This window comes from Oncorhynchus gorbuscha, linkage group LG06 (genome assembly GCF_021184085.1).
Source record: "Oncorhynchus gorbuscha isolate QuinsamMale2020 ecotype Even-year linkage group LG06, OgorEven_v1.0, whole genome shotgun sequence".
Lineage (NCBI taxonomy): Eukaryota > Metazoa > Chordata > Actinopteri > Salmoniformes > Salmonidae > Oncorhynchus > Oncorhynchus gorbuscha.
Genome location: NC_060178.1, coordinates 12,349,611 through 12,368,610, shown reverse-complemented (window position 1 = coordinate 12,368,610; position 19,000 = coordinate 12,349,611).

The following is a 19,000-nucleotide window of genomic DNA, read 5'->3' as shown; positions in this document are numbered from 1 at the left end:
GTTGGCTGGCCCTCGCTTCATACTTGTCGCCAAACCCACTGGCTCCAGGTCATCAACAAGTCTCTGCTAGGTAAAGCCCCGCCTTATCTCATCTCACTGGTCACCATAGCAGCACCCATCTGTAGCACGCGCTCCAGCAGGTATATCTCACTGGTCACCCCCAAAGCTAATTCTTCCTTTGGCCACGTTTCCTTCCAGTTCTCTGCTGCCAATGACTGGAATGAAATGCAAAAATCACTGAAGCTGTAGACTCATATGTCCCTCACTAGCTTTAAGCACCAGATGTCAGAGCAGCTCACAGGTCACTGCACCTGTACATAGCCCATCTGTAAATAGCCCATCCAACTACCTCATCCCCCATACTGTATTTATTTATCTTGCTCCTTTGCACCCCTTGCACATTCATCTTACGGACATCTACCATTCCAGTGTTTATTTGCAATATTGTAATTATCATGGCTTATTTATTGCCTTACCTCCCTTATCCTACCTCATTTGCACACACTGTATATAGACTTTTTCTACTGTATTATTGAGTGTATGTTTGTTTATTCCATGTGTAACTCTGTGTTGTTGTATGTGTCAAACTGCTTTGCTTTGTCTTGGTCAGGTCACAGTTGTAAATGAGAACGTGTTCTCAACTGCCTACCTGGTTAAATAAAGGTGAAATAAATAAATGAGTGACTCCTATGGCGGGCCATGCAGGGTGTTTCCTCTGACACATTGGTGCAGCTATATGGTCTATATTTCAAAATACCCCCAGTATGCGGTTTACCCCAGTATACGGTATACTAGGTTATGGATTACAGTTTTTCATTGGCCCATAGATTACTTTTAGGGTGAGGAACCATTTAACATCAAGTTGTAAAATCCTGAACTTCCCCTTTAACATTCTACCACATTGAATGGATGATATGTAATAACAGGCTGTTTACATGTTGAATTATTTAGAATGTCGTCCAAAGTTTCCAATTTTACATAATTACAGTAATTGCTTAGAAGTCATGATTATGTTGATCATCGTGAATTCAATATTTTCCAGGCTTTTAGACGCAAATTAAATTCAGTTGTCATCAAAGGGCGCCTCGCCATCAAAGATGTTGTGTATTGAAAGGGAGATGATTGTATACATAAATGATTTAGGAGATACTGTAGAACAGCAGAGATTCAAAGTCAGTGTTGGCTGAACATGTTTTTCCAACAAGTTGGACATACAGTAAGTAGCACGGTAGAATGGTACTGGGATGGCAGACACACACACACACACACACACACACACACACACACACACACACGCACGCACACACACACACACACACACACACACACACACACACACACACACACACACACACACACACACACACACACACACACACACACACACACACACACACACACACACACACACACACACACACACACAGACTTTTTATGTCTTTCCTTCACTTTTCCTTACATACTTTCACACTGTCACTATCCCCCTCTCTTTTATCCACGTTTCCGTTTCAGACTCACAGTTCGAATCAGGGGAGAGGCAGACCTTGGAGATGACTGGGGAGAAATTAATAATTGATAAAAAGATCACAAGCAAACAAGAGTTGAAGAGAACATGAGAGAATAATAGAGTTGTGTTATTTTGACCGGGGTGGTGTTGGGTACTGTTGCCCTGTCTTTTTCTGCAGTATCATCAAACTGAAGACAAAATGGACTATGTTTGATTTGTGCAAAATGTATTAAACTTTAGAAATCTGTAACTTCAGACTAGGTCTTTTTACTTTTTGATGTGTTAAAGCAAGATGACTCATTGATTTACCACCCAAGTCTTCTTTAATTGTCTGGGTCACTACAATCTCTTTCCAATGAACATCTACAGAAACTCCAAGTTGATTTACAGTAAATGTGCTCGATGTTGTGCGCATATGCTTGTGTGTGGCTTATACAACCCTGCCCCATTTTAACGAACAATGAATTATTTTGTATTTTTCTACAATGTCTCAGCAATTACCTCAGCGTTTCCTCAAAATGAAAGTATTTTGTAACAGTTTCTTATCAGGAGCCAGTAAAACATTAAGACAATATTTCTGATCAGAACTTTAATGGTGGACAATAAAGATGATCTAATCTTATCTTATCCAACCTAACCATCAACGTAAAGATAACATAGTATGTTCTGAACCAAACACTATATAGGCTTACATGGTTAGCATTACACAGTGCACTACTTTTGACCAGAGCCTATCCCCTACATAAGTAGTCAAAAGTAGTGCACTACATAGGGAGCAGAGTCTCATTTGGATTGCGACCATGTCCTTTGAGGTGATGAATAAATGTATGATTTCATCAGGTCTTCAATTAACATGAAGCTCTGTTGAGTCACAAATATGGTTTTGTAAGATGTGAAGAAAGGACACTTATGTAGATTTTTATAATTGAGAACATCCAAGATGGCCTTCGTCATAACAGTGGGCACATACTGTACTCCACATATCCCCATGTATTTTTCCTCTCGGAGGGAGGAAGTCTCAGAACTTATTCACAGGAAATATTCACTTTTATTACTGTAGGCAAACATTAGACGGTGTCCATTATCAAACATCTATTTACAGTACAGAGCACTATGGAGACATTTAACCTTTTTATATCGTCTTACAATTGGGTCTCTCAAAGGATTTCATTTGTGATGTGCCGATGAGAAATCATGCAGCACGGCCTCATTTCATCTGACTCTACAGTATATTTATATTTCAGCTCAAATAGAATCCAATATGTCCTCCCGGCGCTCTCCCCCCCCCCCCCCCCACCCTCCGATGTCTTGGCTTCCCTCTGTAATTTCCATGGACATTCTGTGTTCAAAGGCAGTAATGGACACATTTATCACATCACAAGGCATTCAATTTTCTTTTCAATCCCACACCGGTGTGAATAGAGCCAACAATGAGGGGCTATTACCAAAGGATGGTTCGATTCACTCGCATTTTATGGAAGTGTGTCAAACTGTTTGCCGTCGCTAACGTTTGTTAGAGACAAACGGAGTCGGCTTTCAGACAGGTTGATATCCAATTTTATTGCCAGACAAATGCCTTTTTTTTGTTTCAAGGGGGTATGGTAATAACTGTGGGTGCACACTGGAATTTCTAGGTTCTAATGCTGCCTGTTACACCATTTAATACGGCTTACTCTTCAAACCAAGACATGATACTGTCCTGCTGTCAGTTGATTATGTGGAGCGGGTGACGTAGGGGACAAAGCTGAACTATTCTTCTGTGGACTCACACTATAGAAGATAGGGAAACTAGCGAGGAATTATTATTTTTCTTCATTAGAAAAGCATATAACTTATTGTTTTGGGGATAAGTGGATGCAGAGAAGCCCTTTCTTATGCCTGGTATGAAAACAGAGTAAGAAAACACACAGGGCCCTGTGTGTGTGTGTGTGTGTGTGTGTGTGTGTGTGTGTGTGTGTGTGTGTGTGTGTGTGTGTGTGTGTGTGTGTGTGTGTGTGTGTGTGTGTGTGTGTGTGTGTGTGTGTGTGTGTGTGTGTGTGTGTGTGTGTGTACTTTCTCTAGTGTGTAATGGAAGTGTGTAGGCAATGTTTAACCAATCAATTGACTTGACAGTAAAGAGTAAGGATAGACATCAAATGTTGGAGAAACACTCAACAGGATGGCGACTGTCAAATGTAAAGCAGAGGAGGACGGAAACCGTTGAGATCATGTTGTACTGTAACCTTCTATAACCATATACTGTAGCTCTAAACATTGTTCGTCATTGGAGTGCCATCCAAACCACAGTCCACTAGGTCACCCACACAAAGCTTGGCTCTAGTCTGATGCTAACAGCAGCTTCTACAAGGATCTCAGGCTTCCTAATCCCTATAATGTGTTTCTTTGGACCAGGACCTATAGGGAACCATCTTACTCTATGCAACTTTAAGTCATCTGAAATTGTAAATTATGAAATGTGTAATAATCTGAAATCTGGAGGGAGAAAAAATTGAAAAAAAAAAAAAAAAAAATTGAATAAATATATATATCACCCCCAAAATGTAGTGCACTATGTAGGGAATAGGATGCCATTTGGGACTCACACTTAGTATCCTCTATGAATCAGATCTGCTCATTGCTCGAAGCAGCCATATCCCTCACCACAGCTAGTCTTGTTAAACCTACTTCGATAACACACTTATATTCGGCAATAAAACTGTATAATTCCTGGTTTATATGTTCCATGTTCGGAAAACGTTTTAGCAGACCTCTCCGGACTTTGAATGTTAATAAATGCGAGGGAAGCAGTAGAGTGGTTGGGGTTGTGTTTATGGAGCGAGGCAGTGGGTTAGTGCTGAAATCATCTGTCGGATACCCAGCCACCATAACCACGTCACCAGATGAGTCCCCAATTTAGTTTTATAGCGAATAATGGAGAGTTGAGATCTGGCTACTGTTTTTAGTTCTAAGTAGGGGAAATTAGCACTACATGGTGCACTGAAATAGAACGTTTAGCATGGTGAGATGCCTCCTAATGCACTAAGACAGGCCCATAAATGCATATTAATATGCCCACATACAGGATAAGCAACAACACCTACTCCCCTGTTGTACTCCCTGTTCACCCACGACTGTGTGGATAAGCAACAACACCTACTCCCCTGTTGTACTCCCTGTTCACCCACGACTGTGTGGATAAACAACAACACCTACTCCCCTGTTGTACTCCCTGTTCACCCACGACTGTGTGGATAAGCAACAACACCTACTCCCCTGTTGTACTCCCTGTTCACCCACAACTGTGTGGATAAGCAACAACACCTACTCCCCTGTTGTACTCCCTGTTCACCCACGACTGTGTGGATAAGCAACAACACCTACTCCCCTGTTGTACTCCCTGTTCACCCACGACTGTGTGGATAAGCAACAACACCTACTCCCCTGTTGTACTCCCTGTTCACCCACGACTGTGTGGATAAACAACAACACCTACTCCCCTGCTGTACTCCCTGTTCACCCACGACTGTGTGGATAAGCAACAACACCTACTCCCCTGTTGTACTCCCTGTTCACCCACGACTGTGTGGATAAGCAACAACACCTACTCCCCTGTTGTACTCCCTGTTCACCCACGACTGTGTGGATAAGCAACAACACCTACTCCCCTGTTGTACTCCCTGTTCACCCACGACTGTGTGGATAAGCAACAACACCTACTCCCCTGTTGTACTCCCTGTTCACCCACGACTGTGTGGATAAACAACAACACCTACTCCCCTGCTGTACTCCCTGTTCACCCACGACTGTGTGGATAAACAACAACACCTACTCCCCTGTTGTACTCCCTGTTCACCCACGACTGTGTGGATAAGCAACAACACCTACTCCCCTGTTGTACTCCCTGTTCACCCACGACTGTGTGGATAAACAACAACACCTACTCCCCTGTTGTACTCCCTGTTCACCCACGACTGTGTGGATAAACAACACCTACTCCCCTGTTGTACTCCCTGTTCACCCACGACTGTGTGGATAAGCAACAACGCCTACTGCTGTGCTCCCTGTTCACCCACGACTGTGTGGATAAGCAACAACACCTACTGCTGTACTCCCTGTTCACCCACGACTGTGTGGATAAGCAACAACGCCTACTCCCCTGTTGTACTCCCTGTTCACCCACGACTGTGTGGATAAGCAAGAACACCTACTCCCCTGCTGTGCTTCCTGTTCACCCACGACTGTGTGGATAAGCAACAACGCCTACTGCTGTGCTCCCTGTTCACCCACGACTGTGTGGATAAGCAACAACACCTACTCCCCTGCTGTACTCCATGTTCACCCACGACTGTGTGGATAAGCAACAACACCTACTGCTGTACTCCCTGTTCACCCACAACTGTGTGGATAAGCAACAACACCTACTCCCCTGTTGTACTCCCTGTTCACCCACGACTGTGTGGATAAGCAACAACACCTACTCCCCTGTTGTACTCCCTGTTCACCCACGACTGTGTGGATAAACAACACCTACTCCCCTGTTGTACTCCCTGTTCACCCACGACTGTGTGGATAAGCAACAACACCTACTCCCCTGTTGTACTCCCTGTTCACCCACGACTGTGTGGATAAGCAACAACACCTACTCCCCTGTTGTACTCCCTGTTCACCCACGACTGTGTGGATAAGCAACAACACCTACTCCCCTGTTGTACTCCCTGTTCACCCACGACTGTGTGGATAAGCAACAACGCCTACTGCTGTGCTCCCTGTTCATGTGTGGATAAGCAACAACTCCTACTGCTGTACTCCCTGTTCACCCACGACTGTGTGGATAAGCAACAACGCCTACTCCCCTGTTGTACTCCCTGTTCACCCACGACTGTGTGGATAAGCAAGAACACCTACTCCCCTGCTGTGCTTCCTGTTCACCCACGACTGTGTGGATAAGCAACAACGCCTACTGCTGTGCTCCCTGTTCACCCACGACTGTGTGGATAAGCAACAACACCTACTCCCCTGCTGTACTCCATGTTCACCCACGACTGTGTGGATAAGCAACAACACCTACTGCTGTACTCCCTGTTCACCCACAACTGTGTGGATAAGCAACAACACCTACTCCCCTGTTGTACTCCCTGTTCACCCACGACTGTGTGGATAAGCAACAACACCTACTCCCCTGTTGTACTCCCTGTTCACCCACGACTGTGTGGATAAGCAACAACCCCTACTCCCCTGTTGTACTCCCTGTTCACCTACGACTGTGTGGATAAGCAACAACACCTACTCCCCTGTTGTACTCCCTGTTCACCTACGACTGTGTGGATAAGCAACAACTCCTACTCCATAATCAAGTGATTTAAAAAATATATATATTTGTTTAATGGCCTGCATGCTGAGTGTACTTTTGATATGCCATTTCCTGTGATGAGTATTTGATATATTCATTGAATTTAGAGATGACCGATAGAGCATACGATAACATGACATTTCGCTTAGCAGCCAAGCGTGTGTTGAACCTGTTTTATTAAATATGTATGACTGGGCAGCTGACCTTGGTTGGAAAGAGAATGTTAATAGTTTGGTTTTCAAATGAAAAGAATGTCTGATAGCAATTATAAGGATTGTTAATTACATATTCACTTTCATCTCTGAGAAAATCTCAGTCCAGCCTTAATGCCCCCCTCTCGTTTGATAAAAATCATACATGTTAGAAACATTATCAAGTGTAATAACAGTTGTTGTTATATTTACTGTTCATATTGAGTCAGGACAAATTGTGGGTAATAGTGCAGAAAATAAAGCTATTCAGGAAAATATTTCCCTTATACTTGTTCAGTTACAGAGCCCTATTCCTGACAAAGAGCAATATTCACAGACAACAATTCAAAGTGGTTGTAACGGTTTTCTAGGTGTGGTGAAGGAGAGTCGGACCAAAATGCATCGTGTAGATTGCGATCCATGCTTAATGGAAAAAACACAAGTAAACACGAATCAATACAAAACACTACAAAAACAATAAACGTAACGAAAACCGAAAACAGCCTATACTTGTGTCAACTAACACAGAACAAGGACATCAGGACACTAAGGACAATCACTCACAACACAACCAAAGAATATGGCTGCCTAAATATGGTTCCCAATCAGAGACAACGATAAACACCTGACTCTGATTGAGAACCACTCCAGACAGCCATAGACTCTGCTAGATCACCCCACTCGCTACAATCCCACTATATACCAAAACCCCAAGACAAAACACACCACAATACAAAAACCCCATGCCACACCCTGGCCTGACCCAATACATGGAGATAAACACAAAATATTTCGACCAGGGCGTGACAGAACCCCCCCCCCCCCCAAGGTGCGGACTCCCGAACGCACCTCAAAACAATAGGGAGGGTCCGGGTGGGCGTCTGTCCATGGTGGCGGCTCCGGCGCGGGACGTGGACCCCACTCTGTTAATGTCTTAGTCCCCTCTCCTTGCGTCCCTGGATAGTCCACCCTCGCCGCAGACCATGGCCTAGTAGTCCTCACCCAGAACCCCACTGGACTGAGGAGCAGATCGGGACTGAGGGGCAGCTCGGGACTGAGGCAGCTCGGGACTGAGGGGAAGCTCAGGAGTGAGAGGAAGCTCAGGAGTGAGAGGAAGCTCAGGCAGGTAGATAGATCTACCAGATCCTGGCTGGCTGGTGGTCTCAGCAGATACTGGCTGGCAGATCTGGCAGGCGGATCCTGGCCGACTGGCGGATCCTGGCCGACTGGCGGATCCTGGCGGATCGGATCCTGGCCGACTGGCGGATCCTGGCCGACTGGCGGATCTGGCGGATCCTGGCCGACTGGCGGATCCTGGCCGACTGGCGGATCTGGCGGATCCTGGCCGACTGGCAGTTCTGGCAGATCTGGAAGAGTCTGGTTGACTGGAAGAGCTGGAAGATTCTGGCTGACTGGCAGATCTGGAAGAGTTTGGTTGACTGGCAGATCTGGAAGAGCCTGGTTGACTGGCAGATCTGGAAGAGTTTGGCTGACTGGCAGATCTGGAAGAGCCTGGTTGACTGGCAGATCTGGAAGAGTTTGGCTGACTGGCAGATCTGGAAGAGCCTGGTTGACTGGCAGATCTGGAAGAGTCTGGCTGACTGGCAGATCTGGAAGAGTCTGGCTGACTGGCAGATCTGGAAGAGCCTGGTTGACTGGCAGATCTGGAAGATTCTGGCTGAATGGCAGATCTGGAAGAATCTGGCTGACTGGCAGATCTGCAAGAGCCTGGTTGACTGGCAGATCTGCAAGAGCCTGGTTGACTGGCAGATCTGGAAGAGCCTGGTTGACTGGCAGATCTGGAAGAGCCTGGTTGACTGGCAGATCTGGAAGAGCCTGGTTGACTGGCAGATCTGGAAGAATCTGGCTGACTGGCAGATCTGGAAGATCTGGCTGCTCCATGCTGACTGGCGGCTCTGACTACTCCACGCTGACTGGCGGCTCTGGCTGCTCCATGTAGGCTGACAGCTCTGGCGGCTTCTTACAGACTAGCAGCTCTGGCTGCTCCGTGCAGATTGGCAGCTCCTTACAGACTGGCAGCTCCTTGCAGACTGGCAGCTCTGGCTGCTTCATGCAGACTGACAGCTCTGGCTCTGGTTTTCTAGGTGTGGTGAAGGAGAGTCGGACCAAAATGCAGCGTGTAGATTGCAATCCATGTTTAATGGAAAAAACACACGTAAACACGAATCAATACAAAACACTACAAAAACAATAAACGTAACGAAAACCGAAAACAGCCTATACTTGTGTCAACTAACACAGAACAAGGACATCAGGACACTAAGGACAATCACCCACAACAAAACCAAAGAATATGGCTGCCTAAATATGGTTCCCAATCAGAGACAACGATAAACACTCTGATTGAGAACCTCTCCAGACAGCCATAGACTCTGAAAGATCACCCCACTAGCTACAATCCCACTATATACCAAAACCCCAGGACAAAACACACCACAATACAAAAACCCCATGCCACACCCTGGCCTGACCCAATACATAAAGATAAACACAAAATCTTCGACCAGGGCGTGACAGTGGTTTACCTTCGGACTGCTCAATGTGTAATTAGACTCTTTAGTTTATAATATAACAATATAAATATATATATACAGTGGGGCAAAAAAAGTATTTAGTCAGCCACCAATTGTGCAAGTTCTCCCACTTAAAAAGATGAGAGAGGCCTGTAATTTTCATCATCGGTACATTTCAACTATGACAGACAAAATTAGAAAAAAAATCCAGAAATGAATGAAGTCCTCCGACTATGTCCATTGCCTGTAAATTACTGATTGTGACAGTGGTTTAGCAGGATTTGGGTCCCAGTCTCAGAAACTCAACCATTCCATTTAACACATGGCATGGGCCATCTAACAAACCAAACATATGCATGTTTTTGTTGAGAGGTTGGGACATGAGGGTTGTAACATGCGTATGAGACAGAGATATGTTGCTTTTCAGAGCTTAATAATTGTGGAAGAAACAGGCTACTGTAAAACCTTTCTCCAAAATCCAAACTTGTCAAATGTTAACGGTGTTAATGCATTCATCAAAACGGCTTACTATTTCCTGCTGCAGGTTGTACTGTACTTCAAACCAAAAGATGTTGGTTTTTCACTAAACAAAATGGAGGCCAAACAGAAGTTACTTGTTTAAAGGGATTATTACCGTATGTGGTATTCAGAAGAATACCCTACAGTCAGTAACTGTAAGCAGTTAGAACAACAACCCAGAAGATAAATTACAATTCAGTCACTGTGTCGGCATTGATGTAGACAAGCGAGCCAGGAAAACACACATCCTCCGGGACGTTAGAGTGAACGACAGAGAGGGAAGCAAGGGCCTTGTATTGGGGGGTGAAAACCTTTGTTCAGGGGTTGGTTCTGGGGGGACAACACTAAGTGGAGGAGACATGCTCTGGTGGTCTTTTAAGGGGCCCAGGGACAGACTGCCAAGGGAAGGAGGAGAGTCTGCACAAAGTTTAGAGGGTTTGGGTGTGGTCTGGGGAAGAACAGATGAATGTGGGAAGTGAAAGAATCAAATTGGCCTGGCTAGATGGTCATTAAAACACTTCTTCAAGATTGTTCTTTGTTACTCATTTGATTAGAGGTGTTTTGTTTACTTGAGACCTAGCGGACTTTTGTGGGGAGTGATTTTATTTCGATATTTCAAGAGATGTGTTCGGTGAGACAGATTTCTCTGCTGAAACTTACAGTAGTCTGCTGAAACCCATAGCAACAATAACATTTAAAACACTTGGTATGAAACGGGTAGTTCCGGGCACACAATCTGATTGGTCAAAGGTTAAAGGTGATTTATAGAGCCCCCATAAGTTCATTCCAACCTTTATGCCCTGTCAAAGGCAGTCCGAAACTCATTGGCTTTGGTTTGTTCTGCTGTTTTTAATATTTCTATAGAAATGGCAATATAATGAATGCTTTTTAAAATCAAGTTCCACCCTTTTTTCTTGATAGTGAAAGTAAGTCCCACTACATTTTTTTCACCATTTTTCATTTGCTGAGTAGTGGCCATCATCCCCTTTGTTTTTCTTCCAGTACAAGACAAGAATGTTAAGACATTAAGGTACACTTTTTGTGACACACATTACAGCACACATTTAAAGTTAATCAGAGAATACAATGCAGAGTTATTTCAGAATCAATTTCAAACCTCACAGCCAGACCCCATGCTAGTCTACTCTTGCACTCAAAAAGCACTCAAAAATCACAAATATTCAAGGCAGTCCATGAGGAATTTACTGAACCAAAAGCAGACTGAAATGTTGCTTCAGTTCAGGAGCGTTTTAAAAACCCAAACAGTGTAGTATAACGACAGGGACACAGCCTGCATATTGGGTGTGCATTCCGCCGGAGTCCAGTCATTTCATTTAGAGGAGTAGGGTAGGCTGCGATGCTCGTGGATAGCACCGGTAATATTTCAAGAACAAACATATACTGCCATTGCTATGTAATGTATTTTCCAAGTTCAAGTCCCTTGGAAAATACATTACATAGAAAATACATTACTCCTCTAAATAATAGTATATGAATTTTTTTTTCAGTCACCCTGCAAATCTGAAACTTTTACAGAGATAAAAACAGCAAAACAACAATTCCAGAATATGCTGTGCATTTACGTGCAAGGTTTTACCCTCTACTGGCCCTGACCAAACACTGTGACCACAGACATGTTCTGATTAATGCAGTGGAGATGTTTAAGTTTATTAAAGCAATTAAAATTCCTCTGGCTCCTCATATGGCGACAATACCACCAAGGACCCAAGTAAAACTAAATAAACAAAATGTTAATATTTTAATTAGCCGTCAAACCAATGGTGAAACATGCCTTAATTGGTCTCAAGTTTGAGACTGGACATAAATACTCCCCAATATTTGGGCTAATGACAGAAGAATATTTCAACACTCACACTTGACACTGTATCGACCATTGTACACTCATTTTTCAAAACATCATTCCGAGCCAGATGTCATAACACTGGCGCTACGTGATCAATGACATCCAAGGCTTCTTTATGTAGATTGATTTGTGGAGAGGAGTGAATGGACATAATTGTCTCTATCCGATATCAAGTCCATTCACTCCTCTCCACAATTATTGTTTAGTGGAAGACAGCGTGTGGGTGGTCAGCGTGTGGGTGGTCAGCGTGTGGGTGGTCAGCATGTGGGTGGTCAGCGTGTGGGTGGTCAGCGTGTGGGTGGTCAGCGTGTGGGTGGTCAGCGTGTGGGTGGTCAGCGTGTGGGTGGTCAGCGTGTGGGTGGTCAGCGTGTGGGTGGTCAAGACTCCATCATTCCAGAGTGAAGAGGTAAGTGTATTGTACAGGGTGCTGCAGATAAGACTGGATAATGATGGGAAATATGCCAACAGGCACGCCTTGCTATCACAGTGAAATAGGTGATTATCATACTTCCGGATTTCAGAATGTGGAAGTATTGTTTGTTGGGACAAGTTCCAGTCCCTTCCTTGGTAACTGAGTGTAGCAAACCTCTATATACTAATAACAAAAGCAGCCGTATCTAAGTTTCCATGCTTTACCAAGCAACATGGAAGAGCGGAAAAGTTCATGCTGTGAGAAGGGTTGACCTTACATTTAAGATACTCTGGGATATATTTGTATGTAGCTTACATTTCAACCAAACCGACTGCACTGCTGCGACTGGGTGCAATTGACTGAAGATCGTACTTGTCCTGTCCCGGGTTCATTGGAATAACTGGGGAGAAGATCTGCCTCATTGAGAATTGGTGACCCCCCAGGTACATATCTAACAAAGTTAAGAACGCACAATAAGCTCACTCCACAGCTAGTTTGACATGTCATCGATGGAGCTATTGAATTAGATTTTTTTTGATAGCTCAAATGTTTGGTACGTTGACAAGGAAGGAGGTCACGTGTGTTTGTGAGCAGAGGATCACTGGCTTGAGCCCAGTATGTGGACAGGGACAGTGGAGGAAGTCAATGATGTAAAAAGGGCTTTATAAGGCTACTGATTACCGACAAATGTACTAACGGCAGATGAGCAACTGACGGGTGGTGGCGGTGGCCATCTTAACTACCCTCCAACCGGATTGGCTATCTCTGGGACTGAATGTATTGTTGGTGTGAATGGTGTGAACCCAAGATTATTGTTGAAATAAAAACCCTTGAAACCTGTGTGGTGGCCTGGAATCTCAGAACCTGTTTTTGACATGTTCAGCATTATAATATTCATGTTATTCTATTTCAATACACATCAGCTATGTTTAAGATGCTGTAATTAATGACATTCAAACATTATGAAAATAGTTTGTTTACAGTGTTTATAATAGTGTTTATTTTTCTGCGTTTTCGTGTTTTATCTACGTTCTTTTTAAGCACCAAATGGATTTCCCCATTTGGTTTAATAAGCCATTAGACACACATACACATGGATTGTGTGCCAATCAGAGGGTGAATGGGCAAGACAAAGTATTTAAGTGCCTTTGAACGGGATGTGGCAGTAGGAGCCAGGAGCACCTGTTTGAGTGTATCAAGGACTGCAACGCGGCTGGATTTTTCACACTCAACAGTTTGCTGTGTGTATCAAGAATGGTCCACCCAAAGGACATCCAGCCAACTTGGCACAACTGTGGGAAAAATTGGAGTCAACATGGGCCAGCATCCCCTATATATGAATATACACACCAGCTCGACCAGAGTGGAGAGTTAGCCTAACTCAAGTAAACTCAGCTTAGCTTTTAATAAGGTCACCTATTGTTATTACCACTGCCCCTGATGTAGACACTATGAACAATGTCCAAACAGAATTGAAATAGTATCTAAATCAAGGGAATCTAATGAAGTCTTTTAACAACAGGTACCCTGTATGCTGCAGCTGAACAGATAAAAGAGGTAGAAGCCCTTTATGTCTAAGCTCTACACGGGATTGATTACTGATTGATACATCACAAGGCTGTCATGACTTGTGGAATTATTGGAGCCTAGAGATGGTGTCATAGCAGATAAGTGATTCACCTTGGTGCTTGGTGCTGATGTTGGGGCAAAGTGAGGGCCAAATCGGCTCTGGTCCAGTATCTATATGGGTCCACATTTAACACTGGTCCAGTATCTATATGGGTCCACATTTAACACTGGTCCAGTATCTATATGGGTCCACATTTAACACTGGTCCAGTATCTATATGGGTCCACATTTAACACTGGTCCAGTATCTATATGGGTCCACATTTAACACTGGTCCAGTATCTATATGGGTCCACATTTAACACTGGTCCAGTATCTATATGGGTCCACATTTAACACTGGTCCAGTATCTATATGGGTCCACATTTAACACTGGTCCAGTATCTATATGGGTCCACATTTAACACTGGTCCAGTATCTATATGGGTCCACATTTAACACTGGTCCAGTATCTATATGGGTCCACATTTAACACTGGTCCAGTATCTATATGGGTCCACATTTAACACTGGTCCAGTATCTATATGGGTCCACATTTAACACTGGTCCAGTATCTATATGGGTCCACATTTAACACTGGTCCAGTATCTATATGGGTCCACATTTAACACTGGTCCAGTATCTATATGGGTCCACATTTAACACTGGTCCAGTATCTATATGGGTCCACATTTAACCTCTTAACTCCACCCGACACGCAGGCGTCCCATCTAGCCATCTGGAAATGCAAATGTGCTACGCTAAATGCTAATAGCACTCGTTAAAACTCAAACGTTCATTAAAACACACATGCAGGGTACTGAATTAAAGCTACACTTCTGTTGTGAATCCAGCCAACAAGTCAGATTTTTCCAAAATGCTTTTCATATACTAAAGTATGAGAAGCTATTATCTGATAGCATGCAACACCCCAAAAGACCCGCAGGGGACGTTTTAAACAAAATAATTAGCATAGTCCTGTACGCTATGGATCACAAAACGGTCCAATAAAATATAAAACTTCATTACCTTTGACATCTTCTTTGTTGGCACTCCTAGATGTCCCATAAACATCACTATTGGGTCTTTTTTTTCGATTAAATCGGTCCATATATAGCCTAGATATCGATCTATGAAGAATGTGTGATCAAGGAAAAAAACAGTGTTTTATAACGCATTTACGTCATTTTTAAAATTAAAAAGTCCACGATAAACTTTCACAAAACACTTCCACAAATACTTTTGTAATGCAACTTTAGGTATTAGTAAACGTTAATAATCTATCAAATTGATCAACGACTGGTATTCAATAGCTCATCCACATTTAAAATCATGTTCAGAAATTTCTACTCCAAAACATTCTGGTCGGAGACCTATAGGAAATGGGCTGTCTCTTCTTCGTTTGACCAAGAAACAAAGCCTAGGCAATTGACAAGACTGGTGACATCGTATCTGTAGGAATATGCAATCTCACATCCAGGTAATGTGGTTTCCATTCAACAATACATACAAGTGGCGCATTGATATATTTTCCAATTTTCAGTGATCAGATTTTCCTGCGCTTTTCGATGAAACACACGTTCTGTTATAGTCACAACCGTGATTTAACCAGTTTTAGACATGTCTGAGTGTTTTCTATCCACACATACTAATCATATGCATATACTATATTCCTGGCATGACTGTCTATATGGGTCCACATTTAACACTGTAGCAGGGCGCTGAAATGTTGCGCGATTTTTAACAGAATGTTCGAAAAAGTAGGGGGTAGGATTAACAGGTTTTAACACTGGTCCAGTATCTATATGGGTCCACATTTAACACTGGTCCAGTATCTATATGGGTCCACATTTAACACTGGTCCAGTATCTATATGGGTCCACATTTAACACTGGTCCAGTATCTATATGGGTCCACATTTAACACTGGTCCAGTATCTATATGGGTCCACATTTAACACTGGTCCAGTATCTATATGGGTCCACATTTAACACTGGTCCAGTATCTATATGGGTCCACATTTAACACTGGTCCAGTATCTATATGGGTCCACACTTTTCTTTGTTAAAGGTCCTGAACAGTCATTCTGAAAAGTACTTTTCTCTCATGGCTGATTAAAATTTCAATCAAATGTAATTATAAAGCCTTACTTACATCTGATCTGTACAGCTGATGTTACGAAGTGCTGTACAGAACCCAGCCTAAAACCCCAAACAGCAAGCAATACAGGTGTAGAAGCACGGTGTCTAGGAAAAACTCCCTAGAATGTCCAGAACCTAGGAAGAAACCTAGAGAGGAACCAGGCCATGAGGGGTGGCCAGTCCTCATCTGGCTGTGCCAGGTAGAGATTATAACAGAACATGGCCAAGATGTTCAAATGTTCATTGATGACCAGCAGGGTCAGATAATAATAATCACAGTGGTTGTCGAGGGTGCAACAGGTCAGCACCTCAGGAGTAAATGTCAGTTGGCTTTTCAGAGCCGATCATTCAGAGTATCTCTACCGCACCTGCTCTTTCTAAAGAGTTGAAAACAACAGATCTGGGACAAGGTAGCACGTCCGGTGAACAGGTCAGGGTTTCATAGCCTCAGGCAGATTAGTTGAAACTGGAGCAACAGCACAACCAGGTGGACTGGGGACAGCAGAGAGTCATCAGGCCAGGTAGTCCCGAAGCCTGGTCCTAGGGCTCAGGTCCTCTGAGAGAAAGAGAGAGAGAGAAAGAGAGAGAAAATGAGAGAGAGAGTTAAAGGGAGCATACAGATTCACACAGGATGAGACAGGAGAAATACTCCAGAGAAAACAGACTGACACTAGCCCCCCGACACATATACTATTGCAGCCTAAATATTGGAGGCTGAGTCAGGAAGGGTCTGCAGACACTGTGGCCCCGTCCGATGATACCCCCGGACAGGGCCAAACAGGCAAGGTATAACCCCACCCACTTTGCCAAAGCACAGCCCCCACACCCTTACAGGGATATTTTCAACCACCAACTTATTATCCTGAGACAAGGCCAAGTACAGCCCACAAAGATCTCACCCACGGCAACCCGGACAGAAAGATTATTTCAGTGACTCAACCCACTCAAGTGACACACCCCTCCTTGGGGCAGCATGGAAGAGCACCAGTAAGCAGAATCCCAGTGGAGAGAGGGGAACCGGCCAGACAGAGACAGCAAGGGCGACTCGTTGCTCCAGTGCCTTTCCATTCACCTTCACACACCTGGGCCAGACTACACTCAATCATAGGACCTACTAAATAAAAGTTAAATAAATAAAACAATTATTGGCCAACGTGCAATCATTGGAAAACGAACGGGACATTCAAAACTGTAATATCTTATGTTCTCCGAGACGTGGCTGACCGACGACACGGATAATATAGTGCTGGCTGTGCATTGGCAGGATAGAGAAGCTACGTATGGTAGACGAGGGTATGTGTCTTATTGTCAATAACTGCTGGTGCGCGATGTATAATATTATAGAAGTCTCAAGGCATTGTAGAATATGAGGTAGAATACCTCATGATAAGCTGTTGACCACACTATCTACCAAGAGAGTTCTCATCTATATTATTCATAGCTGTCTATTTACCACCACAAGCCAATGCTGGCACTAAGACCGCACTTAACGAGCTGTATAATGCCATAAGCAAACAAGAAAATGCTCATCCAAAAGTGGCTCTCCTAGTGGCCAGGGACTTTAACTCAGGCAAACTTAGAAACAACTCTAGACCACCTTTACTCCACACACAGAGACACATTTCTGGGCTCCCGAGTGGCACAGCTCTCTAATGCACTGCATCTTAGTGCTAGAGGCCTCACTACAGACACCCTGGTTTGATTCCAGGCTGTATCCCAACCTGCCGTGATTGGGAGTCCCATAGGGCGGTGCACAATTGGCCCAGCATTGTCTGGGTTTAGCAGGTGTATGCCGTCATTATAAATAAGAATTTGTTCTTAACTGTATTGCCTTTTTAAATAAATACAAAGTTTTCCCTCACCCTCCATTTGGCAAATCTGACCATAATTCCACCCTCATGATTACTGGTTACAAGCAAAAAATAAAGCAGGAAGTACCAGTGACTCGCTCAATGCGGAAGGGGTCAGATGACAAGGACGATACGCTATAAGACTGTTGTGCTGGCACAGATTGGAATAGGTTCCGGAATTCATCCAATGGCATTGAGGAGTATACCACTTCAGTCACCGTCTTCCTCAAAAAGTGCATTGACAATGTCGTCCCCACAGTGACCGCATGTACATTTCCCAACCAGAAGCCATGGACTACTGCCAACATCCGCACCGAGCTAAAGGCTAGAATTGCCGCGCTCATGAAGCTGGACACTAATCTGGACGCTTATAAGAAATCCCACTATGCCCTCAAACGAATCATCAAACAGGCAAAGCAACAATACAGGAGTTAGAGTGAATCTTATTACACTGGCTATGACACTCGTCAGATGTGACAGGGCTTGAAAAATACTACGGACTACAAAGGGAAACCCAGACGCGAGCTGCACAGTGACGCAAGCCTACCAGACGAGCTAAATGACTTTTATGCTCGCTTCAGGGCAAGCAACACTGAAGCATGCATGAGAGCACCAGCTGTTCCGAACGACTGTGTGATCACGCTCACTGTATCCGATGTGAGCAAGGTCTTTGAACAGGTCAACACAAATCCACGGGGCCAGACGGATTACCAGGATGTGTAAAGCATGTGTGGACCAACTGGCTAGTGTTATCACTGACATTTTAAACCTCTCCCTGACCGAGTCTGTAATGCCTACATGTTTCAAACAGACCCCCATAGTCCCACGAAAGCGAAGGTAACCTGCCTAAATGATTACTGCCCTGGAGCACTCACGTTGGTAACTAAGTGCTTTGAAAGGCTGGTCATGGCTCAAATTAAACATCAGCATGCCGTAAACCCTAGACCCACTCGAATTTGCATACTGTCCCAATAGATCCACAGATGATGCAATCTCAATCGCACTCCACTCTGCCTTTTCCCACCTGAACATAAGGAACACCTATG